The sequence below is a fragment of the Agelaius phoeniceus genome, chromosome 6 (genome assembly GCF_051311805.1).
Source record: "Agelaius phoeniceus isolate bAgePho1 chromosome 6, bAgePho1.hap1, whole genome shotgun sequence".
NCBI classification, from domain to species: domain Eukaryota; kingdom Metazoa; phylum Chordata; class Aves; order Passeriformes; family Icteridae; genus Agelaius; species Agelaius phoeniceus.
Window position 1 is genome coordinate 22,964,120 of NC_135270.1, and position 26,278 is coordinate 22,990,397.

A 26,278-nucleotide genomic window follows, 5' to 3' on the forward strand; every position below is an offset into this window, starting at 1 on the left:
GTGGGTCTTATTTGTGACAAATTTCATTTTAAAGGCTAATGAAAATCAAATCTTAGTGTAAAGGCTCATCAAATTTGTAGCAGTATTCCTCAAAGGTTATGCTCCTTGTATCTGAAGTATGATGCTTATTCACTGTATTTCTTCCATAGGTTTAACTTTTATTAAGAAGTGATATGAGTTTCTTTTGATATCATCCTCAATATTGAGACCTTAGTACTTCCACCAGCTTCATTATGCTAATACTTTTCTTCTTTTCATCCCTGTTATGCAGAAGTATGTCTCCAGGGCCTGATTTTGCAGCCATTGGAGGAAAATCCAGTTTCTATCCTTCTACATGTTATAGCAATGTTATATATCTATAATGTAAACAGAAAAGATAATGGTGACAAAGCAACCCACATATACTGACATTTCAACCCCAAACTGTTCAACGTCTTTATTAATACAATCTCTGTAAGATGATACTTGCACAAGTTGTCTATTTATTGGTGTCCTGGTATATGCATTTAGGTTCTCAAAATGATCCATAAATTGAAGTCTTAGTAAATCCTTGATCTTCTGACACAGGTGAGATTTTCTTTACTAATGTACTGCAGTTTCTCATTCTGATGTTGGAGGTAAAGTGTTCCTTTCCTCCTTTGGCTTCCTTGCATGCTCTAATCTCTGATTATTTATAATGTTGCTGTCTTCTTACTGATGACTTTTATTGATTATCTCAATGCTATAGATATCTTCAAGAACATCCTCTTTAGGTGAGTATTGTCTTACCTTCATTTCATGAGTAGATATGCCAAACATATAGTGATTGGCACTTCATCTAAAATTTGAGGACCTCAAAATTATTCAAGGAAAAAGCCTTTCCATGAGAAATTTCAGATCAATATTTGTTGTAGCAAATTTGTGACTGGAAGAGGAATATCTAGATTCTAATCCTCTGCTTTAACTAGCAATTACTCTTCCTCAGTCCTTTCGCTAGCATATACTCCACCCCCTATAAAAACCAGCAAATTCTTGAATAGATGTTGCTCTAATTTATTTCCATTTCAATGTTATTGCTCTTTCTTCTGCATTCTATGTTTTCCTGTAACAAGAGTTAACTAGTAGAAGTTATTGATTAACCTGTACCTTTTATTCAAAAAGATGAGGTGAGTTTGTGAGATCCTAGTATATCCTGGTGGCACTTCATTCTGTTTCTGTTTATCTTCTGTTCTCCTTATGTTTGGAACATATCACATGTCTTTCAGCTGCTTGGGTAAACTAGGCCAAGAACAGACTTGAAATGTTAGTGGAAGTAAGACTGGGTTAGGGGAATATTTTATAGCAATTATTTTATTGAATGGCTAACAGGTGAGCAGAACTCCAAGTTCTGAGGAAGTAACTGTCAAACTACAGCAGAGCCAAATTGAGAAAGAGGTGGTGTTTGAATTTGCTGGATCAAAACCCCGAACAAGTTATGAATACCACTAAAATAGTTTTATTTTCAAAGTATACTGCTTTTAAAGTGTCATAGTTGGTTTTGAGCAGCAATTTTGTGCATGCTAATGTTTTACTATTAATAAAAATAGTAGTACCCCAATGCGGGGCATTATCCATCAGGGCAGAGTCTGAAAGGGAAATTTCCAAGAGTGAGGACAGTTCAATATGTGGAGCATATGTGTTAGAAACTGGGCTGCCCCTTTGGCATCTTCAGTAGCTATGGATGAAAGGTCATATACCTGCAGGTGGTGGGGACTGTGCTGCTTCAGTCGCTTCAGTCAGGTATCACTTTACAGAGGAGGAAAACATACAGAATCCATTGCTTTCATTAAGACTTCATTGGCAGGGAGGCTTAATTGTTCAAAAATGAGATGGCTAATAACTAAAATATCAAGATAGAAGATTTTCTTTTTAGTGCTTCTAATGATCAGGAGAAATGGGAACTGCTGTTTGGTACATGGTCACCTGCCAAACATTCTTTTCATTTTGGATAGCTTCCATTTATTTTTTCTTTTTTGTGCGAGAGATTCTCTGGGCACTGGACGTCACTTCAGCTAAGCCTTTAGCAGCAGGCAGGGACCACAGGAGATGGTTCTGCTGAGATGGAGATGATGCATAGGACTGGAGAAACAGGGGAGAGCGAAGGGGAAGGCAGGGTTTTATGAAAATGAGGGTGAAAGGTAGTACTACAGCTTCCATGAGAACATGTTAAACCCATTGGTAGGAAGATCTAACTCTTTCACTAAGACTAGAGAGCTTAGGAGAAAAAGAAACTCAAAAAAAATAAACCAAATCCCCCATCCCCAACACAAACAAACAACCAAAATCAAACCTAAATAACTCACACATGTGACTGCAAGGAGCTGCTCAGGGTGTGAAGCAGAGAGGGTATTCCAGGTATCTTTATGGCTGGAGAGGGCCCGAGGTCCAAGAGTTGCAAGGCTTGCCAGTATGCCCACTCCTGACCCACCTCAGAGATCATCCTTTGTACACAACCAGGTTGATACCTTTTTCTCTGTGACAGAGAAAAACTAAAGCTGAACAGCTTTCCTCTGTTCATGTGCACAAAAGTGAACGCTACAGAGAAATGCAAAGCTCTTGGGGTGTGTGTGGGAGGGAAGAGAGTAGATGATCATCCCTTCCTTCCACAGTAAGCCATGGGTTATCTGAAAGCTCCTGGGTCTGAGTGACAAAAGACAGTTTAGGTGTGCACTCCTCCATACTCAGACTCCTGTGTTCCCTAATGTTTTTATTAATCCAAGATGAGCTTTGTTGCAGCTCCTCAAAGAAGGTATGTTGTGTGTCTTACACTCTGTCTGGGCTCTTGAGGTGTCTTGGTCTATCCCTGGTATAAGGTCTTTCCCTACAGTGGTATTTCTCTGCATCTGTCTGGCTTCTGGGCTGCTACTGCTATAAAGGCCAACTTCCCAGGTGTATATGGTGAAAACATGGTTTAGGTTGGGCTTTTCTCCTAGGTCTGAAGCACAACATCTGTCCCGGTCCTGGGAAGATAGATTTGTGGCTGGCATGCCAGAGATGTGTGAATGAAAATGGATCTACTCACTTCTACCTGAGAGTGTGTGTAGTCATTTTAAAATGCCTAATCTGTCTCTCCAAGCCTGACAGTGCCTATGATGTGATCTCATATAGGTGTGTGATGTCCCCCTCCCTGCGTGCTGCTGTATCGCTGTATCACTACCATAGCTTACAATGGCATTGTGTGGCTGAGACAGAGGCGGAGACAGCCTTACCTCATTGATTGCAGTTTATTGACATTAGGAAATTCATTGTCTGCAAAAGAAGTTGGTAATAATTAAGTGAGTTAATAAATAAGGAATGTGTGTGTACAGATTAGACAGTAAATAACTTACTGGCTTCTTGATTGCCCCAGCATCGTGCTTCATGCGAGGTGTGAAAAGGGCTGATGGTGGGCAGGGTATGGTAGGATATTCTCACCTGGTGAAGAGATGGTCCCATAAACCTTGGCTTTCCTTGGGATGCTGGGGTGTATGCCTGAGCCTGTCCCCGGGGCGGGGAGGTTGTTTAATGCTTTTAGTGCCATTTCCCAACAAATGAGAGATGAGTTTAAAAATAGCAACAGCCCTTTGCGCTTGCCTTTTTTTAGGCATTTTAAGAAACAGCTGCATCCCTTTGACTGGGAGACAGGGAAGGCGATCTGCTCTTCAAGGTCCTCATTAGCTCCTCTGGGACTGTGGAAGGGCTACTGCTGCCCTCCCCTCGCGGCTGCATTTGTTAATTGACCCCTCTTCACTCACTTAGTGGCAAGAGAGGTCGTTTCAGAGATGTGTTTTGCTTAATGGGAGCAGGGAAAGGTGTGGTGCTTAAAGAAAATCCCTCTCTTGGCCAGATAAACCCCGGATTTGTCAGCAAGACAATTCTCTTTTGTCTGGTTGCTATTGATGCCTGGGTTTGAGGCGGGGGGCTCGGGGGTGCGAGTGCGTGTCTGTGTGTGTACCACTGTGCAAGCTCAGGTTTAGACATTTGCGTACAGACAATAGCAGCATTATAATTTTTAATTGCAATTTCATTTGATATTCTCTCCCTTTCCCCCACCCCTCTCTCTGTATAATCTGGATCATTGCTCTCTGTAGCTGATTCCGTGGGAGACCAAGCAGAGTGCGTGGGTGCAGAATATAGAAAGCCAGAGCCATAGAATCTGTTATTTGCGTCATTCTAGGAGACGGGGCTGTTTGCCTGACAAATATACAGAATTAATCCTGGTTTTATCAATATCTGTCTTTTGCTACAGTAGCCAAATACAAGTGTAAAGTGGTAGGGGGACTTGCTGCTGGTGCTGTTGTTGATATGGGGAGGGGGGGCATGCGGGGGGGTGACAGGGAAAGAGAAAAAGTGAGGATGCTAAAATATATTCAGCAACCCCCATGCTGTTTGTCTTACAAATATTCAGAAAACAGGCTTATGTTTCTAACTTGTTTTTTGTTAAAATTGGTAACCACGAGAAGGGAACTGGGGGGGGCGAGGGGGGGCTAATGTTCTTGCAAGGTCTGGCTATGCAGATTGCTCTCCCTACCTGTGCTTCTGCATGGGATATGTGTGTGGTTTTTAAGAAATATTTCCCTGTCCTCAGACCATATCCCCCTCCCCCCCCCCGCCCCCCCCCCCCCCCCCCGCCCTAGCCCCCTCAGGATTTTTGTGCAACTGTGCAGAGAACCGCACTACACAAAATATGGGGCTTGCTAATTAACTCTTTTCCTCGAATTGAAAGTGCCTTACTGCAAGCACAAAGCTCCAAGCACAGACATCTTTTATGATGAACTAGAGCCTCTGAAGAGGAGAATCTGAACGTGACGTCAATAGCTGATAACTGACGCAGCCTTGCAAAGGAGTCTCAGGCTGGCTCCTTGCAGCCTGCAAGCCCTAATGATTCTATTTTTTCCCCAGTCCCCCCTTGTAGTGAATTACTAGAACGCAAACACACACACCCCTTTTTTTCATATATATATTTATAGATCCTTTATTCTCCAAACAAAGGGTTTTTTTTAAAGGGGGAAAAGGCAGTGGGTGGGGAGGGTAGAATTTTTTTTTAAAAAACAACCCTTCTTAGTGCTGGGTGCAATTCAGTACATGAAACCATCTCTGTGTCTTGGCAAAGCAAGCATCCCTGCCTGAAATCCACATTTGTGCATGATGGCAAACTGGTGCATGGTGGTTGTGTTTTTTCCAAAGCCCACTTTATAAAGACTCCGGAGGAAGAGAGACACAATAATGCTTGCAAGGCAACAGGCAGAGAGGCACAGAGACAGACTCAATACAACTGTGGATTAGGGGTTTGTGCAATAGGACAGCATGGAAGGCGATCAGTTTGGGTCGTTTGGTGTGGGTTTTGTTTGTTTGTTTTTGTTGTGGTGTTTTTTTTTTTCTCTGCAATGATGCACCTAAAGCAAATGTAGATGGTGTTGCAGAAAGAAGCTGGGGTATGGGGGTGCATGGTTGGGGGTTGTTGTGTTGTAGGGGGGCAGACTAAATGCACATTTAATGTTTTGGACGTAGCGTTCCAGCAAAATGCCTTTGTGTGTGGATTTTTTTCCCCAGTACCTGCTAAAAATAGCATCAGGGTTTTGATCGCGTTCCAGAAATAGACAGAGGGTTGCACTTGTATAAAAAGCGAGCGCGGGTGGAAGAAAACCTGGACATCACCGCAGTATTTTTTTTCCAACTCCTGTCTGGAAATTAATTGTTGGATTCTCCCCCTCCTCCCCCCCCCCCCCACGCCCCCCCTCTTTCCCCCTCCTCCCCCTCCCTCCCCTAACCGAGGAGTTCCCGTTTGGGTAAGTAGTGATCTTTCCTGTGCATGATACAGAGAGTGGCTGTGAGTCTTGTCTTTATTTTATGCATGCCTGGATTGTTTTTTCCTTCCTTTCTACTTTTCCTCTAAAGCGAGAGGGTTATACTCGTCTACATAATGAATTTGGTGCATGCCCGGAGCTCAGACAGAGGGAATTCTTGCAGAAAGGGGAATCACCCTGTCGGTAAATCTCTGAATCAATAGCGAGCTGCAACTCTCTCTCTCTCTCTGTCGGCGCTGTTGAGCCCCTCTCCCTGCCCGCCCCCCCCTCTATTTTCGCCCTCTGCGGGGGGAGAGGCAGAGCCGGCGGCGGGGCCGGGGGCGCCGGCCGGCCGCTTCCCGCAGGGCGGCCGCCGGGAGCTGTCCGCGCCCCGGTGCTGAACCCGCCGCTCCGTCGCCGCCGCCGCCGCTCCCGCCACGGGCGGGAGTCGGTCCCGGCCCCGGTGTCCGCCGGGCGGGGGCCGCGCTGCGCCGCCCGCAGCGCCGCTCCCGCGGCGGCTTCCCCGCCGCCGCTCCTCCGCCCGGCGCCGCCTGCCCTTCCCGCCCGTGCGTTTGAAAGAGCCTGTACCTGATGATGGTGCTCCGCAAAATAAGAGGCTATAGGTTGCTTTATTTGGACTCACCCCTTCTCCTCCCACCTCATTTTTCCCCTCTAAGTGCTCACACTTTCTGCAGATCGCGTGTGTGAGAGCGTCTGTTTTTATTATTGCCCGTCCTTCGAGTCCTTAGTCATACCCTCACCAGCGGAGTTGGTGAAATGACTGAATTAGAGGCGAAGTAGTAGGGGATTGTTGTGGTGTATACGGAGTAGCTGTGTGGGGTTACCTCTGTGCTGCAACCACCCGTCACCCCCTCACCGCTTCTGGGAGCCAGGGAAGTTCTCGCTAGTCTACGAGCATGCATGTTCGCAGGCATTCCGGCTAGCAAAGGCATGTCATCAGATTGCATTAAAAGAGACAAGGAAACACCGTCTGGCACTCACATGCACCACCGCGTTATCCCGGACAATGGTATCCCCTCCGAAACCGCCGTGGAAGGGGGCTTAGCCGCAGACTGAGACCTGCAAAGGATGAAAAACGCACGAGGCAGACAATAACCAAGGAAGGAGCTTCCCCCGGAGCACGTTTAGCCATGGCCTCGCAGTAAAAGCAAGCTTAGAAAATGGTGCACCTACCACACAAAGCCCAGCAACAATTGCGGATCCTGCAGACAATGGCATGATGCAGCCATGAACATCAGTATAGCACAGTACACTGGGCTGGGGTGAGAGCACCTCCTGGCCAAGACCGCATGCAATGGCTCTAATCTAGGCATACAAAAGACATAATTTCTTGCAATTAATCAAACACCAGCGCCTGAATTCACAGCACGGTACTCCACCCACGGCTCCTCTTAATGTCTAAACCGTCCCTTCCCCGAGCTTGCGTGGTCGTATTTACAAGCGGACCAGATATCTATTTTTTTTGGTTGCTTTTTTAAAGCAAGAAAAAAAACCCTTTACAACACGTGTAGCCAATCATTGCAACTCTTAATATACCTCTACAAAACAGGCATTAAAAACAAGAAATGCCCTCCTTCCTCGCCCCCTCCCTCGCCTTCCCAGCCCTCCCCTCCTAGATCGTTGCCTCACTTGACACAATGCATAAGATTACCCTTAACTGGATCCTATTAAATAATTCAATGGTGGCGGTGTAATTTTGGTTGGAAACTGCACGGATTTCCAAGTCGTGACTGTAAAAGTGAGTAATGTGCTCTGGCTGCGTCATGGCTCCAGTCACAGATGGTTCCAAACTGAGGAGAAATCGTGACTTCGACTTGAGACGTCCCCTCTCCATGAAAAGACCATCCAATCACAACGGCGTCGGGGGGCAGCCGGACTCCGCGGAGCTCGCTTTCTCCTTGCTCTCCCGTCCGTGTGTGTGTGTGTGTGCCCGTGTGCCCGTGCCTGCGCGCGTGTGTGTATAAAATCCTCAACAAGTTGCAGAAGGGGTAGGGAGAGGAGGGGTTAATCCTGGGGAATCTTCTGCACCTAGTGAGATCGTGACCCTCCCACACAGTACAGTAACTTATATACACACCTGAAGGAAGGGACGCTTTGCTTTTGGGCTTTCCAAAAAAAAAACCAAAACACCAAAAAACACCAAAACACTGTTGGTGATGGTTGCACCCCGCGCGGGACTCCCCGGAGCGGCCAGGGACGCGCCCCGCCAGGTAAGTGTTGGAGGTTTTCAAACTTCTGCTGCCTGCGCTGCCCCGGCCGCCCTGCCCGTCCTGCCTGCGCTCCGCTCCGCTCCGTCGCGCCGCTGCCGCTGGTCTCGCCGGGGGCTCGGGAGGCGCGGGGCGTCGTTCGTGCCGCCCGGCGGGCAGCAGCGTCGGGAGGGAGCTGCGGCCATGCGGGATGGGACGCGCGCGGGGGCGTCACGCGTGGGTTTCCCGTGCCGCTCGCGCGGGACCCTTTGCCGCCGCGGGGCAGTGGTGGAACTGCAAGTTCTGGAGTTCGGGCCCGGATGCGAGTCCCCTCGGTCCCCCGCGGGTCTCTGCCCCAGCTCGTTCGGGATGCCGGCGGCCGGGCGGGCCGCGACGCGGACGTGTGTTTGTCTTGCTCTCGTTGCCGCCGGGCACTGGCGGGGCCTCTGGTTCCCCGCAGGCTTTCAGGAGAAGACCTCTGGAGTTCAGTGACACGTCCTGGAAACTTTTAGCAAGCGGGTGTCCTCGCCGGCGGCGGTGGCAGGTGGCTTAGCGCCCAGGACGGCGCTTAGGAGCGGAGGGGAGGGGACGTCCCGCGTCCCCCGCCGACCCGGAAGGGTCGCCCCTCGGGTCTGGCTGGGTCCCCGCGCTGAGGCGGGAGGAATAGGGGAGGAGGCAGCGGCAGGTCCCCGTGTCCCCGGCTGCCCGCCGCGAGGTGGCGGGCGGCCTGGGGCGCCCCCGCCGGGGGGACCGGCGGCTCTGCGCCCGGGGTAGCCCGCGGCGGGGCTGGTCCTTAGCTTAACGGCGCCCCTTTGGCAGAGGATTCCCGGAGAGGGGCTCGGGGAGCGGCAGAAGCGAGAAGGGATCTGGGCTGGCCCAGCCGCACTCTTGGACATGCTCTTGTCGCGGATTTGGTGACTAATTGAACATGGAGGGGGCCTTTTTTTCCTCCTTTTTTTTTTCTTCCCCCATCCTTCCTTCTATCCATCCTTCCTTCCCTCCCGCTCTTCTCTCCTCTCCCCCTTTCGGGAAAAAAAGGAAAAAAAAAAAAAAAGGAGGAAAAAAAAAAAAAGGCAAAAAAAAAAAAAAAAGCCGACCGAGGCAGTGTGAGGCGGCCCCTGATTGGTGGGTGACGATTTTAGCCCGCACCAATGAGAGGCCCGCCTGCTCTCTATTTATTTAGCGCTCAGGGGGGAGAGTTTTCTCTTTACGCAGCGCCCGTGCCCAGCGCCGGAGCCTCCGCGCGGAGCGGGGCCGCGGACACGCCGCGCTCCGCCACGCTCCGCGGCCCCGCGCCGCCGGCCCGCCGCGGGGGGGAGGGCGGGTGGCAGGACACCCCCCCTTCCCTCCCAGCGCCGCCTCGCCCCGGCGGGGTCCTGCGTTTCGGAACGGGACTTGGCGGAGATGGGGGGTGGGGACCCGGCGTGGCGGGGGACGGCGGAGCCGATCGCCCGTGGGTCCTGTGGATGTTATGGTGGCAGCCGGATGGATGGATGTAGGAAGCCGCGGGAGACTTTGTCCTTCGCGAATCTTTTTGCGGTCTGGGCTTGCTGTACATAACTACCTACCCGGGAAGCCCTTACCCCAAAAAGCATTTGCGGAGGGCGCATTCGCCGAAGGAGCAGCAGCTGCGATCGCCGAGCCTTGGACTTATCTAGACTCTGTGGGCTTCTATTATTAATTCCTGGCACCCTTTCCCTTTCCCCCGTCCAACCCACCCCCCCCAACCCCACCTCCCGCTGTGAGTGTATATATGTGTCTCTAGATATATATGTAGTGAGAGAAATAAACACCCTTTCCCCCCTTTCCTACTCCGCTTGGTCCCCCAGACGTCCAAATATTCCCCGTCGCCTAACTTTTTAATCGACTTTTGCCTAAAGGAGCAAATCACACGTTTATTCGGATAACTGTATGGTGGTTTTTTTATTTCATTAATGGAAAAATAAAAATAGATTAAAACTTCCTAAAAGTTCTCCTATCCTCACCTTCCTCCCCCGCCTCCACCGACCCCCCTCCTTCCAGGGCATAGCCGTGTTTGAAAATATGGGTGTCCTAGTTGATCGAGATTAATTCATAAAAAAAAATTCTTCGGAGCGATTCATTAAATGCTCTGTAATCGTGAGCCTCGGTTTATTTCGAGGTGGGGAGGGTGGGATTTACTGGGATCACCCTATAAATAATAGGGAGGGAGGAGGAGGAGGAGGAGGGGGAGGTGCACGGATCCGCCGCGGTTTGGGGGAGACCCCAGTTAGCAGGAGATGCACCATGGAAGCGCTTGCCAAAGGCGCCTCCCTCCCCCCTGCCCACTTCCAACCTGATTTTAAGCAACTTGCAGTCCGGTGATATCTTCACTCACTCTTTCCGCAAAAACTAGAGCCTCCTAAAAGGGTAAAAAAGGCAGAATCCGAGGGAAAACCCAGCCGAGGCGATGCTTTTGGACGAGGTGATTGCAAGCGAGCAAAGCAGCATCAGCACCAGCTCTGTGGTTCTGAAACTGCCTTGTGCATGCACACAGCACTGAGAGCATCTCAGGCAGGAGTTAGGGAAGCTGCATTTTCCCTCTCTTTGCAGTAATTACCAGCCCGGATTCTGTGGGCAAGAAATAAATAGCAAAGAGAAATCCTCCCTGCCTGCCGCCCCCCAAAAGAAGCAGCGATTAAGCGCAGATCTGTCCGTGCAGATCAGCCTCGTGAAAGAGACAAGATCTAAGCAGCAAGTTGGTAGCAGAGTGGCCGCTTGACGCAACACAGGGGCCTATGGTTCGCCCGGCTGTAAAATAAAAGGGAGGTGGGGGTGCGATCCAATGTCTCAGCTGTTAGAAAACACAAGGGCTCTCCCATCTGCCCCCCCCCTCCCCCCGACAGCGGCACAGAGGGAGACCCGGCTGAGAAAGGGCTGATCTTGCATTTCAGGGAAGCCTGCATTGGAGAGATCGGGTGAGGACCACAGTCTGAGTTAATATTTCTCGAGAAATAAAAGATATTTTGAAGACTTGCTCGCAGTTTAGAAAAGAGTAAAAGGCTGGCTAAGGGACAAGTGAGAAAAAAAAGCAGAGCAAAAGCACCTCATTGCTCCCTTCCCTCCTTTTCTTCTTGCTCAGGACACGTAGCTTGAGCACTAGCTGGCTTGATGAAAACAAAGGTGGAAGGGTCACAATACCTTTTAAGTAGCCTTGCATTTTTATAATTATTTATCCTCTTCTACTTAGAGAAAAAAAAGACGTTTGTACTTTCTGGTGGCCAGCAAACATCTTTACGGGGGTTTTATTCATGTGAGCATATTCTAAAGGGAGAGACAAGGTAGAGGGAACTTGGGAAAAAAAAAAGAGAGATGTGATAAGAGGGATCAGCCAAGCTAAGGCTATAAAAAATCCTCTCTGTTCCCTGCCTACTGTCGTCCCTCAAGAGGATGGAAACCAGGAGTGATTTGGGGGGGCAGCTCAGGCGCGAAGGGAAATCCGAGCCACGATGGTGCAGCTCCCCGTCTCTTTACCTTGCCAGCCAACTGTTGCTGCCATGCTTAGGGCTGCGGCTGCTGCGGGCGGAGCGGGAGCCGCTCCCTTCTGCTTGGGGCTGCCCCTGGCCGGGCTCCGCGGCCGCCGCAGCTCCGCAGGGCGCCTCTCGCCAGCCGCCCTGCCCCGCTCCCTGCCCTGCCCCTCTGTCTGCTCTCGCTCCTCGCAGGTTCCCGTCCGCTGCAGGACACTTGGACACGTCGGGCGGCCCGGGCCGCTGCCGCGCCTGCCGCACCCGACCGGGCACGCACCCGCGGCAACCCCTCCGGGCTGCCCCGGGGAAGCCCCGGCCCTCTCCTCCTGCCGTCGGGCTCCTGCCCGGCCCTGCCAAGGCGCGTCCCGGCCTGGCCTCGCCTCCCCCGACGTGCTGTGCCGGGTCTGGGCCTGAGGCAGCTGGAGGGGCTCCTCTCTGGTACTCTGTGTGTGTGTGTGGGGGGGGGTGTATCCCCACGGGTGATAGGGGCGTCCGGGTGGGGCCGTGAGCCAGTCTCCGCTCCCCTCGACGCTTCAGGGCAAGCCGTAGCCAGGTGAGTCGGGGAGGAGCGGAGACTCCTGCGGGAGCCACTCCGGCGCGATTAATCCTCCTCTGCCTCTGCCTTTCCCTGCAGGTGCGGCCGCGCCGTCGAGGCCAGGGGCGCCGCGGGAGCCGCGAGAGCCGCAGGCAGGTGAGAGAAGCGACGGGCTTTCCCCACTCCCCGGGATTCCTCACACGGGCCCCTCCCGAAAGCCGGGGAACCGTCCGGGTTCCCGGCTGCTGCCGTTCCCTCAGACCCCGGCGCTGGTTACGGCCAGGCTTGGCCTAACACAGCACTAGGCCACAGCTGCCCCCCGACCCCCAGCACCGACAGGGCTCCAGCAGCACCTACTGCCCCCAGGCATAGGCAACAACCTCATCCCACATGGGAGAAAGCTCAGGATGCTGGAAGGGAGGTCAAGGCAATGAAACAGGGGGGCAAATCCACGTAAAGTTGTTACAAATGATATATAAACAGGCCGTCATGTTGATTTCTAGTGAAACCTGTCATCTTAAGACAGTGGGGAAGGAAAAAAGTTAGTGAGCATTGCCTAAAATCTCCGTGCTTCCTTCATTCATTCACTAGTTAACACTCTGCCACTTCATGGTTAAATGCATTGTCCGACATTTGCAGTTCTCGTAGTTTTTGCCTGGTCGATTTCTTTCTTTTTTCTTTTTTTTTTTTTTATCCACCATCCTTGAGACAGCTAGTACAAATTACTGTCTACCACTATAGTCGTGAGGTAGAAAATTGAGAGGCAAATTAATTGATAGCACATGTTTTAAAAGCAAAAGGACCCTCTCCCAGTAAAACAACCAAACATATCCTTGTTTCAGTCAGGTTTGGCCATTGTCCCCTTCTCTGTTTTCAGACGTGGCAATTTTAGAGAAAGACGAAATACGTTCCAGTTACAAAATGAAAAGTTTACAAATAATTAACTACAGAAAAGTCTTTTTATATTTTGAATTTTAAGTTCATTTTTCATATTTTAAATTTTAAATTCAGTTTATGAGTAAATGAAATACATAGGAAGGATTTTTGTAAGAAGTCCATTTTTGTCTTTTTATTTTGGCATCTAATTTCTTGATGGACGTTATCTGCCCACAAATTGCAATGGACAATTTGCTGTAAAACAACACAAATGTCTTCCTTCAGAAAGCTGCCATTATGGGCAGATGTCTTCAGAGGTTAGAAGCTCCTAACCTGCCACCTGTCTTACATCAAACACTCTGTTAGGACCCATAAAGCTTAGCAGTGCTTTACTGATATCAGCTTGTTTGCAACTAAAGTAGACAAACTCTGATTACTTAAAAATATGAAAGAAAAGCAGCTTCTCGTAGCCAAAGATGGGTAAGGCCTGCTAGAGTCTCGAGTACATGCAACTCCTAGACCAGCATTTAATCTCCCCCAAAAGAGGATGTATCAAATACTAAACTAGTACTGCTATTGAGGTTTCTTAAAAGGTTAAGGCATACATTGCTAGGAGTGGGGGGGTCAGTGCATGTTAATTTATGTCTGTTACTGCACTTAATACAATTATATAAAGGCTAAGAGCCTATGAATAGAATTGCTGCTTAAGACCTCTGAGCCTCCCGTATTCCTGTCAGTAAAGGGCTGAGAAATACCTCCAACCATCTGTAAAAAATTGCTTTGTGAATATGGGCCTCATGAAATAATGATTTAACACTCTTACCCCATCCTCCTTCTCCCCTCCTTCTCCCCCAGTTTTTATTAGTATTTGAGTCTTTCACAGATCATCTGCACATCAGTTCTCATTCCTTCTATTTAAGATCTGTTACCACAAATATATTTAGCTATAATATTTGGATTAGCTGTAGTATGCTGCCATCTCATTTCTGGATATAGAGATTGCTCTTATAAAGGACTCATGTAAATTACCTTTTATTAGTATTATTATATTTTCAGACAAGTTGTGTAGTTGTTTGCTGTGTAACTTTCAGTAACTATCAGGCTTTGCTGAAACACTAGATGTTTTAAAATATATGTCTAAAGGGGCTTTTCCTATAAATTAAAATAAATATCTTTCGGCTTTTCTACTACAGGGCAGGTTAATTTGGTTAGTGTCGTGTTGCTGCCCCCCCATTCCCCCCCCCCAAACGAACAAAAACTTATTATATCTCCTTCTTTTTCTGAAATATTTTATGGGAACTAATTGTGGAATACTAAATAGGGTTTGTTGACTCACTGGCAGTGTCCACAGAAGTGTGTTTTGCCAAAATGTTCCCAGTGTTGTCATCCCTGGTTTAGCACGACCAGTGGACGTGCCCAGATAACAGTTCTGCAGGTAGTAGTGCTTGCAGCATGTTAGTTGACACTGCGTTTATCTAACATAGGGAGTACGAGAGTGAAACCCCAATAAGCCTAATTAGCAGTAGAAGTGGTGGGAAAGGTTGGCAGATTTATGGTACTGCAGATGTGATATGTAGTCTGGGGGAAAATACAGCATGTAGACTTCCCAAAGTTCAGAGAGGAGCACTGCAGCAGCCAAACTTGGTCTGAAATAACACAACGCTCTTTCTGTTTGTAAATATAATCCATTCCCATTTGTAAATATAACCAGAAAAGAGCAGCATTGCCCATGGACTTTGTTTGGAGCAGGAAGAAGCTGCACCTTATTTAAATACATTCAATTTTCTGTGTAAGTGACCAAGTACTGTTCAGAGCAGCACACACAGGCACAGGGTTGGCTGCATGCATGCACAAAAATACATATGTATGTGAATATAAATTGGATTTTTTTCTAGCACTTTGTTTTAATTCTGGATAGTCAAGCTTCTTAATTTGTAGAAGAGAGTTACAAAAGTATTCCCTGTGAAATTTAAAGTTTGCACTTAATTTAAGAAGTACTACCTGTGTTTTATAGCATATTTGATGCTGTTGTTCAGATGGTTTTGGAAGGATGATAGAAGATGCTTTATTAATTTTTCTATGTGCACAAGGAGAAATGCATCATGGTAGTAGCATGACATGAGTCACATTTCTAATACGTCTTTAGTCTCTGCAGAACCTCTCTGGGGTTAGGAGACACCATCTACTCCATGTGGCCACAGTCCAAACTCCTGCACAGCTCAAGTGCTTCCCATGACCCACGTTCCTGTCCGTGTGCAAGTAGTCACAGGCTGTGGTGACATAAGTGTGGTGACAAGGACACGCATTTGGGCACTGATGATACCTCTACTAGTCACCAGGATGCAGCATTAACTTCTGCAGGAGAAAAGAGATGATTCCCTCAAGTCGAGCCAGAGAAGAAATGTGACCTGTGTGTTTGTCAATGAGTTGTGGTGTTTTCAGTGCTAATGTCTAGGCACCACGTTGTTCTCTTCCAGGCAGGCATAGATGGGAGACATGTGAGAGGAAAAGGGAGGTGAATTTAATTTTCTGTTTATTTTATTAGAGGATTCCCTCATCCCCAAAGCTCATTCTCTGAATTTGACAAATCCATGCTCTCCCATTGCAGCAGCTCTGTCTCTTGGGAGGTGGCCAGGCTGTCTTCTGAAGTTGCCCCCTTTGCTTGGCAGTGGAGGTACTGAAGGGGTCACCTTCTCCCCACAGTTGAAAGTGGGCAAGTAGTTTTTTAAAAAGGGCTCAGAGAATTGTGAGTTTCTAGGCCAAGAACATAGTAAACAATTTACTAAGAATAAATTCAGGGTGTGCCATGGAAAAGGTGTTCCATCATCCCTTATTTTCAGTGAGCTATATGTTAACAGCATGGAATAATGCCATGCTAAATAATGTAAGCTAGCATGGGCTTCTGCCCAAACGGACAAGGTTCATTTGCCTGGGAAACCTGAAAATTCTCAATTTGTGTGCAAACCTCTCTGAAAAGGGGAGTTGCAAAAAAAAATTTATTCTGAGAATTTGATTGTTTTAAATGATGCCTTTTCAAAATGATTGCATGGTTGAAGGAAAAAATGGAAAGCAGTGGGACACTGCCATGGAGAAATTACATCCTTTTTAAAGAATGTGATTCTTCCATTTTTGTTCTCTTCAAATTATCTGCCCTCATGTGAATGTTTTTACCAGAGAGGTGTGGGAGGCAGAAAGCACTGCCAAATCAAGGCCCACCACACCCTTGAGTTTATAGCTTTACTGAAGGAAATAAGGTTATTTTCCAACAGAGGAGCTGGGACAAGCACTGGGAGAACATGTGTTGTTGTTCAGCTCATCACAGCACAGCCCCAGCTGTACAGATGTAAGTCAGCCCATGCAGGTGTCCACCCTCACTGCAAACAGGAGGGAAAGGAGGAAGTGGCCTAGAAGAGAGGGCATTTGATCTTGCACTGAGTGGATGGCACATGGTGTCCACTCTGGAAAAAACATCAACATTTTCTGGGAGAGGAGTAAAGACCAAAAAGGCCAGTAATTAGGAGGAGGGCTGGGGAGAAGTCACCAGCAGCCATGACACCATCAGTTATTTAACCTCAATGTATAGAATACATAGTCAGCAGTGTTAATTGAACAGAAGTACTGTGAGCAGCAAAGACCCAAAGAAAGCCACAAAAGCCAACACAGAAACATCTCAATGCCCTTGTCTTTCTCTTTCTGGAAAGTCTGGTTGGGTGACTCAATAAAATTCTACATGTCTGGTGTAGCTGCCCTTTTCCTTAGTGACAAGCTGATGCCAGGTCTCTATCACTTTCTGATTTCTGTTCTAAATCTCTTTAATTATATTGTTATATTTTAGTTATTTTTCAGCATGTGTTCATATGCTCTGTCACATTAAAAATGGCCAGTGATTAAAGAGAAGACCTACTTGTCTGCTGAGAGGATGTGAAAAATCTTGACATACTGTTGTTAGAAGTTCTTGGCTGTGCCAATACGTTTGCCAGTTTTGATGTGAACATATACTCACTGCTAATTTGCTGTTTGTTGATCCATCTCCAGTGCAAGGATGGTACAGTGAGGGGTTCCCTGCCTGGGCACAGTTCTCAGCCTTTGTCACAGATCTATCTGTTCCTGTGGCCTCTTGCTCCTCAGAGAGTCTCCAGCCCATGTGTCCCAAGTGTAAGGCAATTTCTGGTTGGAAAAGAAATTGGATTTCTTCTCAAAGAGGTAGAAAGAGAGGGACAGGTGATATGACTTTTGGGGGGCTGTTTTCTGACAATATATTTGGTAACTCTCTTTTCCTTTCAAATCAGGATTTATGAAGCCAAAAAGAAACAAATTAGCAGAATGACAGGTAGGCTTTTAAAAAAGATTTGTCCACTGCTGGTTCCCAGACTCATCCTCGTCAAAGCAATACTTCTCAGTCACTCTCCTTACCCTCAGAGGAACATCTGCTGGGGAAGCATGATACGGCACAGGTAGAGAAATGACTAAATGCAGCTCATGATGGGAACATGGCAAGACAGTTCCCATTTTTCCTCTTTCAGTCCTCCCTCCTTTTTTTTTTTAATTTCCTGGTTTTCCCTTATTTTTATTTCATTGTTTCTTCTTCTCTGTCCCAAGTCAGGTACATGCACACTGTCTCTCTGTTTTCCTTCCATTGTGTCTCCCAGATTTTCACCCACCTCCATGGACACCTGTTCCTGGAAAGGGCCCTCAGCTGATTCCACTGCTCCTCCCACCTTGTTCCCTACAATGCACACAAGATGAGTGCTCCTGGTGAGCACAGGAGGTGAAAATTGGGAGGCAGGGCAAGAGGTAGAGGAGTGAGCCTGAGCAGCCAGTTTAAGAGACATGATCAGTAGCTAGCCTTGCTACTGTTTTTGGGCACTTGGACGTGTACAATTTTCATCATGGATACAGAGTGTGGAGACATCAGGGCCTGTCAACGTAAGTGTGAGAAATCTTCCCCTCACCCATGGAGTTTAGTGTTAGGGTTCCTCACCTTAATTGCTCTTTAGGTAAATTAGAGAGGTGTGTGCTGCTGTGCCTGTTGCACAGGGCAGATCTGGACTTTGCAGGTAGTTTAGAAATGGATTCTCCATCTGCAGTATGTTGCAGATGATGATTGAAGTTATAAGGCATAGAGGGGAGCACATGATCCTTGCTTTATGACCAGTTGAGGCCAGAAATGATGGGAAGGAAGAATCCATTACACAAAAATAGGATTTATTGGCATGTATTACACATTTTTAGAAAGAGTTTTGTAACTAACTGTGTGTGTGTATGTTCACATGCTTATGTTTTTATCATGCAATTGTAGCAAAAGGCCAACCTAACTGAACCAAATTAAGAAAAACAGAAGCAATAGAAAAGCCCCAATTTTACATTACTGATTTCTACGCTGAACTGTTTGAGTCCATACACTGGCAGGCCTCCCACACCTTCATCTCTAGGCTTTATTAAGTGGTTGAAGGATCATGTATAGTGTGACTAAAAAAACAGGGTGCCAAGTCATGCAGCTGAAACATTTGGGAGCTCTGCTCGTCAGGCTTGCAGTATAAGGGACATTATGCTGAAGACTGACCCTCAAAGTAATCATGAAGGACCCATGGCAATGACTTTTTAACATCCTATGTTTTTCTTTAAAAAAAAAAAAATTAGACGTATGTTTCTGAAAAAGAAAAGAAAAAACCTCCAGCTATCGTGTTTAAATTAAATTAAAACACTTTATAGTTAATGTTAAAAACCAAAAGTAACTGATTTTTATTAGTACGTGATGGCAAGGAGTCTATATGGCTAGGACAGAAAGATAAAGAATTGATCTTTTAAGTTTTGGGTATTTTGTTTTTTTTTTTTAAACTGGCCACACTGAATGAAATAAAACAATAAAGAGCCTAGAAAAGGGGAAATCAGTTTTTTTTGTTTCTCTGAGTGCTTTCTGGTTTTGCTCTTTAAAAAAAAATAGTATCAGAAACCATGACATTTTTTGCATAATAATTTTAAATTTATACAATAGTTTTAACTTATTATAACAATTATACAAGGTGCTTTTTTTTTTACTTCTTTAGTTTTTCTTACCCAGTAGTTGTGAATATATAAGTCTTTGTATGTGCTTAGATAGATGTGTATGTGCACATAGGGACATATCCTCAAATACAGGTACATGCAAATCCATAGTAGAAGTAATAAAGGCAAAACTTGATCTCTTTCTTGATAGTTATAAGTTTTGCAAAAAATTGAAGATGGTTTACTGGCCCAGAGGTTTTAATGTGCACTAAGAAAATTATAGTTAATTTCATAAATATTTACTAACTTTTTAAAGGCCTATTCAGTATTAATTCTGCTGAAATACAGGGCAGACTATTTTATTATATCACAGTTTATGGAGTCAAGGACATTTTAAAAAATAATGTTTATTGACCAGTGACTGCCTACATTTCTGCAACTTCCATTCAGGTGTTTTTTTAACACCAATTTTAACTATTTAGTCAAGAAAATATTTTCTGGCTGTTTGCATTTACCAGCAGTCTGTTGCAATTCAAATCTTGGTATGTAGCTTCCAAACCTAGCAGCTGTTTCTGGAGAAAAGTAACTACATCCTGATCCAGCAAGGGCTTTCCTCCTCCAAGCAGGCTTCTAACAGGACTTAGCCTGACCACAACAGGGCTTCTCAAAGCAGTAAATGTTGCAAAGAGATACAGATACTTGCAGGGAAAGGCCTTTTGTTTTGCACTGCTGCATCTGAGATTTTTTTTCCTCTTCCTTTTCACAATGGGTAAAAATATATGGCTTGTGTTGAAAATCAAGCTCTTGTTGAATTCTGCTTTACTTCTAATTGTGCAGTTACAGAAGTGGGACAAAGACTTTACAGCCCCCCCAAAGGATCCTTGTCTCTGAGAATATCTATTTTTGTCAGTTTGAACAATTTCCATAGGATGCACTTCTGGCATTGTGTGATTTGCTATCTGTTCCCATGCTTGGTAAACCTATTGGCAATAAACATTCTGGCTTTATTAATTCACTGCTTTTCACTGCTTTATGCTACATACATCTACTTCAGGGCAGAGAGACTGTTCAAAGCCTGAGAGAAATATTTGGGTTTCTAGGTCCTTTCTGATTAGGTTATCAAAATAAAAGAGTAGGGGTATTTTCTTTTATTCTTTATTTGTTATTTTTTAATTTTAATTTTTTTAAAATACCACTAACAATTATTGCCTGGCAACTGAATAGAGAACTTCCAAACTTGTATTACGCAAACTATTTCTACCTTTCTTGTTTCCTTCTCTGATTATTCATAGTCATACTAAGCCTTTCTCAATGTAATGGGCTTTAAAAATGTATGTATAATACAGCTCCTAAATTGAGAATGGGGATCCTGCAGTTTAGCATTCAGTAAACAAAATGTTACCAGGTACTGTCATGCCAATAAGTTTAAAGATTGCCAGATGAACACGAGTGCAGAAACCCTTGTAACCTGCTATAGTATATCTTTTTGCATAATACCTTCATTTACTTTCCCATATGGTTCATGAGATTATGGGGTCAGTTCTGCTCCTACAGTGAGACCATTAGTAAAACTCCTTTAGACTTGTATACAAAAAGTACTTGTTCAAGAGTGATAATTTCTTATTCTGAAGTTATTTGACTTCTTTTTTTGAGGCATATTTATCCCTTTCATTTTTTTTCAGTTGATATATATTGCTGTACAGTAGAAACTCATGGTTGAGGTATTTTAATTCTGCCCAAATTTAAGCAGATATTACATGCAAGAAGAGCAATCTTGAAAAAAAATCAGAAAATTGTGATGAGGTTGAAATGGAAGAAAACATTGTTCTGCATAAATTAACATTGCATTTCATCTTTATTTTTTCTTTCCAGAATAATTTGGGTGTTCTGATGTATAAAAGTCCATGCTCTGTCCGCTCCCTGCCCCCACATTGTCGAAGTCACTAGTACCACACAGGCTTGTCACCCTGTACCCTCCATACTACATAGGTGAAATTTTAGCTAATGTTTTCTCAGTTAAATAATGGTCATTGCTTCTCACTCTTATTAAGTAAATCAGTCTCAGGTTCATTCCTTTTATAGGAATTTCTTGTACAGATTTGAACTGGTAGAGTAGAACTCTGTATGTGAAGGACTAGGTATATGTGCATATATGTAGGCATATGTGCATTAAAAATACAGGAAAAATATAGCAACTTAAAATAACAAATAGAATCAAATTAATCTGCCCTTAATTCATTTGTTTTTAAGGCATTTGGTTAGAATCATAGTATTTTAATATGTTCATGAAACTGCAGTATATTTCTCCTCTACAGTGAAACAGATATGCTGGAGAGGAATTGCACAAACAGTTGCTTTGAAAATGTGTTTGATCATACCTGTCTATAAAGGGTATATCTAGTCCTTATGAGGTTTAACCAAATCTGATCCAAATCCCACTGAAATTAAGGGCTGTTTTTTAACTGAATAGGAATTGCATCAGTCCCTTCAGTAGCCTTATTTATTTGGGGGTAACAGCTGTCAGGATTTCTGTCTGTGTGTGTGCATGTGTAACTGTGTACATTTTATTCATGTATCATCATATAGGAAAAAAACATGTTTTATGTAGTTTTACTGTGCCTTTGTGCATGTGTTAGGTAGGCACATGACCATGAGATAGTACTTGGGAGGAGTTGTGTTGCAGAGGTCTCCTCTTTATGCTCAAGTAGATTTATATATTTCTTTTGTCTTTATTTTATTTTATTTTTTATATCTAGGAGATAGCCATCATCTAACCTTCAACAGGAAAAATGGCAGATTAATTTTTGCTGGGTTTTTTTTTTCATTTTAATTTGTCCTTGAAGGTCAAAATTATTTTGGTGATCACTTCATGTCACGATTTTTATTTGGAGTCAGACTGTAATATCTCTGGCACAGGGACTGAGAAGTTAAGAATACATATCTGAAGTGTCTAACACATCAGAAGAGATTTCTTTTTTTTTGCCCCATTCCATAGTGGTAAAGCAAATATGGGCCAATACCTGCTAACTTCATTATCCACATTTTCTTAACCACTTGGTAATTACACTTAAGTCCACTTGCTTAATTACAGAGCTAAAAATAGTGTTTTCTTTCATAGGTAGCTGTAGTATCTGTGTGTAACCTATTACAGTAAATAATTTTTCTTTGATTTACAATGCTTTTTTGTATTGGCTTGCCTTTCCTGCTGCCTAGTTTAGGAGCCTAACCTCAGACAAGCAAGTTTGACATTTTAGGCAATTGTTTTCTAACCTTATAGATGGTCTCCAAACTATACAGCACTTATTTCTTTATCAGCTTTAAGAATAAATGAGATACTGCTTTCTGGTATCCAAAAGGTAACCCCTTAAGTTAGGTCTAATGCAGTTTTGGGAAAAGGTGTCAAGAAGGAAACAAGTCAACTTGTTTCTCTGTAATTTCATTCAGCCCTGAACAGTATGGAATTTGAGTAACAGAAACTCAGTGGAGTGACCAGAAGATTTTGGATCTAAGGGCATTCTGAACAATGTAAATTGTGCTAATAGAGCATGATGAAATGTGAGCATTTGGTCATCTAAGCATCAGCCTAGGATGAAACCCATATGTGCAGGCAGTCCCCCACTCTCTTAGTCCAGCAGACATGTGAGGCTGTGTCAGCATGTCAGAGTGAGTGGGCAGGAGAGGGGACGTGCACCGTCCTGCTGGGGCCACCTGTGGTTCTGCCACCAGACAGGGATCTGCTGCTCTACCCACTGCCCTGCCACAACAGTAGCTCAGCCTGTTAGAAAATCTGGGTCAAAAGAAAAACAGAATATATTTGGGCCTGATCTTTTGTCCCAAACAGTTTTTAGCTTTAGAGGTTTTTAGTCTTGTAAACAGGTAGGTGTGTAGCATGCGTGAAGTCCCTTGGAGCTGTGGTGGCCCATAGTGGTCAGCTGAACCAGCAGCCAGCCTCAGTGCCTGCTGTGTCAAGGACTGAGCTAATCTTTCTAGTGAGGATGAACAAAAAAAAAAAAAAAAAGAAGCAAACTATATGCTGAAAAGAAAAGTTAAACATCCAAAAGATAGCAAAAGTACTTGGTGCCTCTTTTTGAAATTAAAAGTTCTGGATGCATGATAAATGCAGGCTTGACTTCCTATTTGAAGAACTATTTTAACAGCTATGTTTTATTTTTTCTAAGGTTAGGTAGTGTTGTAATGGAGACCTTGAAGGTGTTTTTAAGTAATTGTTTTAGAAGCACATTTGCCTAGTATGAGTAAACTGTAATGAAAGTTTTACTTTGTAATTGCTTATTCAAGGGTCCAACATGGAAGCAAGAAAATGTTTTGTAGGGGGGGTGAAAGATAAGTGTGTCTGTTAGGTATGATACAGTTTCCAAGCCCGTGTGTGTCAAGGCCAAATGTAACTCACTTTTTATACATTTACCACAGTCTTGTTTCCAGCAAATGAAAGGATTTATCTGAGTGGCCAGAGCAGAAACTTGCATTAAAAATTAGCCTTGACTATTATTCCTTTATTCTTTTGCATCCAGCAGTATTATTCCTTTGCATTCTTTAGAAAAAAACAAAATTATCCACATTTATAATGAAGCTGAGAGTAAACAAACAAAAAAAATTAAACCTTTGCTGTGTTATTCTTTCTACAGTTAAGTCAGGGGGCTATTGATATAGAAAGAACATAATTGCATTTTTAGGTAACGGTCAAATCCATATTGCCCCGTCCCATGAATCTGCTGCTGTGACATGTTAGCAGGACCGAGCCCATTGGCTTCAAATGGACAATTCAGATACAGAAAGGAAGCAGGTTTTGGCTCAGTCATGTGTAAACAGAAGTTCCTCTGCACATCTAGAACTAAAAAAGCAAGTTTAGGATGATTTTTGTAATGAATGTAACCCCAAATAGGAAGGAAAATAATTCCATTGCAGTAGTAGTGGAAACTAAATGTTAAACAAGCGTGGATCAGAAAAAAAATAATTGTCAGAGCAGCATGCTGCCATTTTATCACTCTCATCTGTTAATATACATGTTATTAAGTAAATATGGGTATTAAAAATAAATGTTAATCCTCTTTTGGTATTTATTCCATGGTAACAGTCATATTTTTCTCTTTAATTTTGAAATTAAAAATATAAAAACATTTTGCTCTAGAGAACAAAGGCTGGATTTTTATTTTCCCCTCCATTTAAACTACTGATTACTAATTTATGTACTGGTCACTTATTGCTGACCATCCCAATTACTGCTTTTATATGATATTTTACTTGCTGTTTTTCTGGACAGTATATGAAATAGGTTTTCATTTCTGTAGGATTCTAATCCTCTATTTCTACATATAGTACTAATATTTTCCTTAGAAATAGCCTTTCAAATGAGAATTTCCCCTCTGTAACTTTACCTTCATTACCCAAAATACTAAATACTCCATACTGAAGTTGTCTTCTTTTGAGTAGTCAGTATTTAGGTTAGTCTTTCTTGCAAGCTTGGGGGCTCAGGTCTGAGGCTGTAAACACTTCTGTACGTATGAGTAAGTCTAATTTTGTGAGTAGTCTAAGCCAGCAGGGCTCCTCAAACAAGAATGTGTTTGCAGGCTTGGGACCTACAGATATTTGGATGGGGAGACGACAGGGAAGGGGTACAGATATCAAGTTTAATTTTTAATTACACATGCCTTCCAGGATCATAAAGAAATATGATAGTATATTTAATGAAATGGATTGTTTGGGACACATGACACAAATAAAGCTGTTTGCCTACTTTGATACCACAAGATAAAGTTAACCTAAATACCTGGTATCTTAATCAAATCTAACTATTGTGATTGTTGAAACTTTTGGTCCTGATTTAGTTAAATTTTAGGTAACATTCAAACATTTAAAAATCTTCCCATCTTATGATACTGGTTGACAAATCTGCAAAAGCAGGACAGGAGTCAGTTTCTAAAATTTGTGGGGATCAAAAGGCTCTTTAAATATGCTATCAAATTAACAGCCTTTTGGGTTTTATATAAAAGTTGTTATCACTGCTGTGGTTTTTCACTAAGAAATTTGTTTTGAATAGTTAGGCCTTTTTTCCCCTTCACCACACCCCTTCCAAACTGCAGCCACAAATTAAAAACCACTCAAGAAAAAGCTACTTGCTTGGTTCTTAATACTGCTTGTACTTAATTTAGTGGGATTAGTATCAGTTTTAGATATGAGGGGTATAGTGTAAAAGCAGAAGGACAGAGGTACATAAAAAGTATTTCACAACTTGGAGAATATTTATAATGTAATCAGAAGCCTGTGCAATGAGAGAAAAGGGATCTGAGGATATAGTCAAATAAGGAAGCAAGAAAAATGAATGTTTTAGAAGCCATGTTTGCAATATGATAAATATATCTACCTGGGAAATGATACTTATGGGTTTTTTTAAATTCTGTTTTACAGTAGTGAAATTAGGAAAAACTTTGAGAGTCAAATTCTGCCCTTAGATATACTCATATATTGCCTGATGGCATCGAGAGGGAAGATTTTAACATCTCACATCTGACTTGGAACCAAACCAAAAAGACTATTTTCAGATGAATCTGGAGTGACTTCCAGATCAGAGGATCCCAAATTGATCTGCCAATGTATAGAGAGATGATTTCATCAGGCACAGAGAGCAGTCTCTTTGGACTTAAACACGATAGCTATTGAATAGTACATAGCAATGACAAATGGCAATTTTGGCTTTTTAAGAGAAGAGGGAATTTACTCACATGTAGAACTTCATAGTACAGAAGACTGTCTGCTAAAATGAGTGACAGGAACACCGGCCATCATTCCCTCTTCAAACTGCTCTGTAATGGCTTTGCTCCTCTGTCCTGTAAAAGTGAATAACCCAAGTGAATTGCTAGGTTCTGTGATTCAAATAGAGCATTAGTAAGCAGGATGTCCAGGTCCTCCTCCAGGGTCCACCAGTTTTCCAGTATAAACCTGGGCAGACATCTCTTTTTCAAATGGTATGTAGTATTTACATGAAACATGTTTCAGCAGAATGGAGGCTTCAGTAAGCAGGCACAGTTTTGGGTAGACTGATCCTAGGCAACTGGTTACCAATTTGGGGAGATTGGCATACATACTTTTATTCTCCTTCACTTCTTTTATGAATGTAGTTTGGTGATACCATTTGAATATCTTGGTTTCTGATAGTTTCTGAAGGGTCCTGTCTGGAATAGTGATTTGGTCTCTATTTCTTAAAATTCTTGAGAAGAAGAAAGGAGGCAGCCTGTTGTGTCAGAAGGCTGCGTACAAGGATAAGTGGAAAGGCTCTGGTGGGTCTTCCCAAACCACACTGACCAGAAATTGTCATTTATCTAGCAGACACTTAACAATATCAACAAGAGTCAAAGTTTTTTTTTTTTTTTCTCAGAAGTCTTTAGAGGACCC

The 26,278-nt window shown here is 44.2% G+C and overlaps 1 long non-coding RNA gene across 18 annotated transcripts in view; it reads left to right on the forward strand.

Moving 5' to 3' along the window:
- Positions 1-26,278, forward strand: part of LOC129121596 (uncharacterized) — a 75,050-nt gene that overhangs the window by 6,320 nt on the left and 42,452 nt on the right. For 7 of the 18 annotated variants that reach the window (XR_013182750.1, XR_013182761.1, XR_013182751.1 and 4 more), the window contains exons 1-2: positions 7,100-8,014; positions 12,110-12,166. This is a non-coding gene — a long non-coding RNA (uncharacterized LOC129121596). Of the gene's footprint in view, positions 1-5,058; positions 5,787-7,099; positions 8,015-12,109; positions 12,167-16,800; positions 17,341-26,278 lie in introns of those variants that run through there. The other 11 variants (XR_013182749.1, XR_013182760.1, XR_013182757.1 and 8 more) reach the window with 7 other exon arrangements.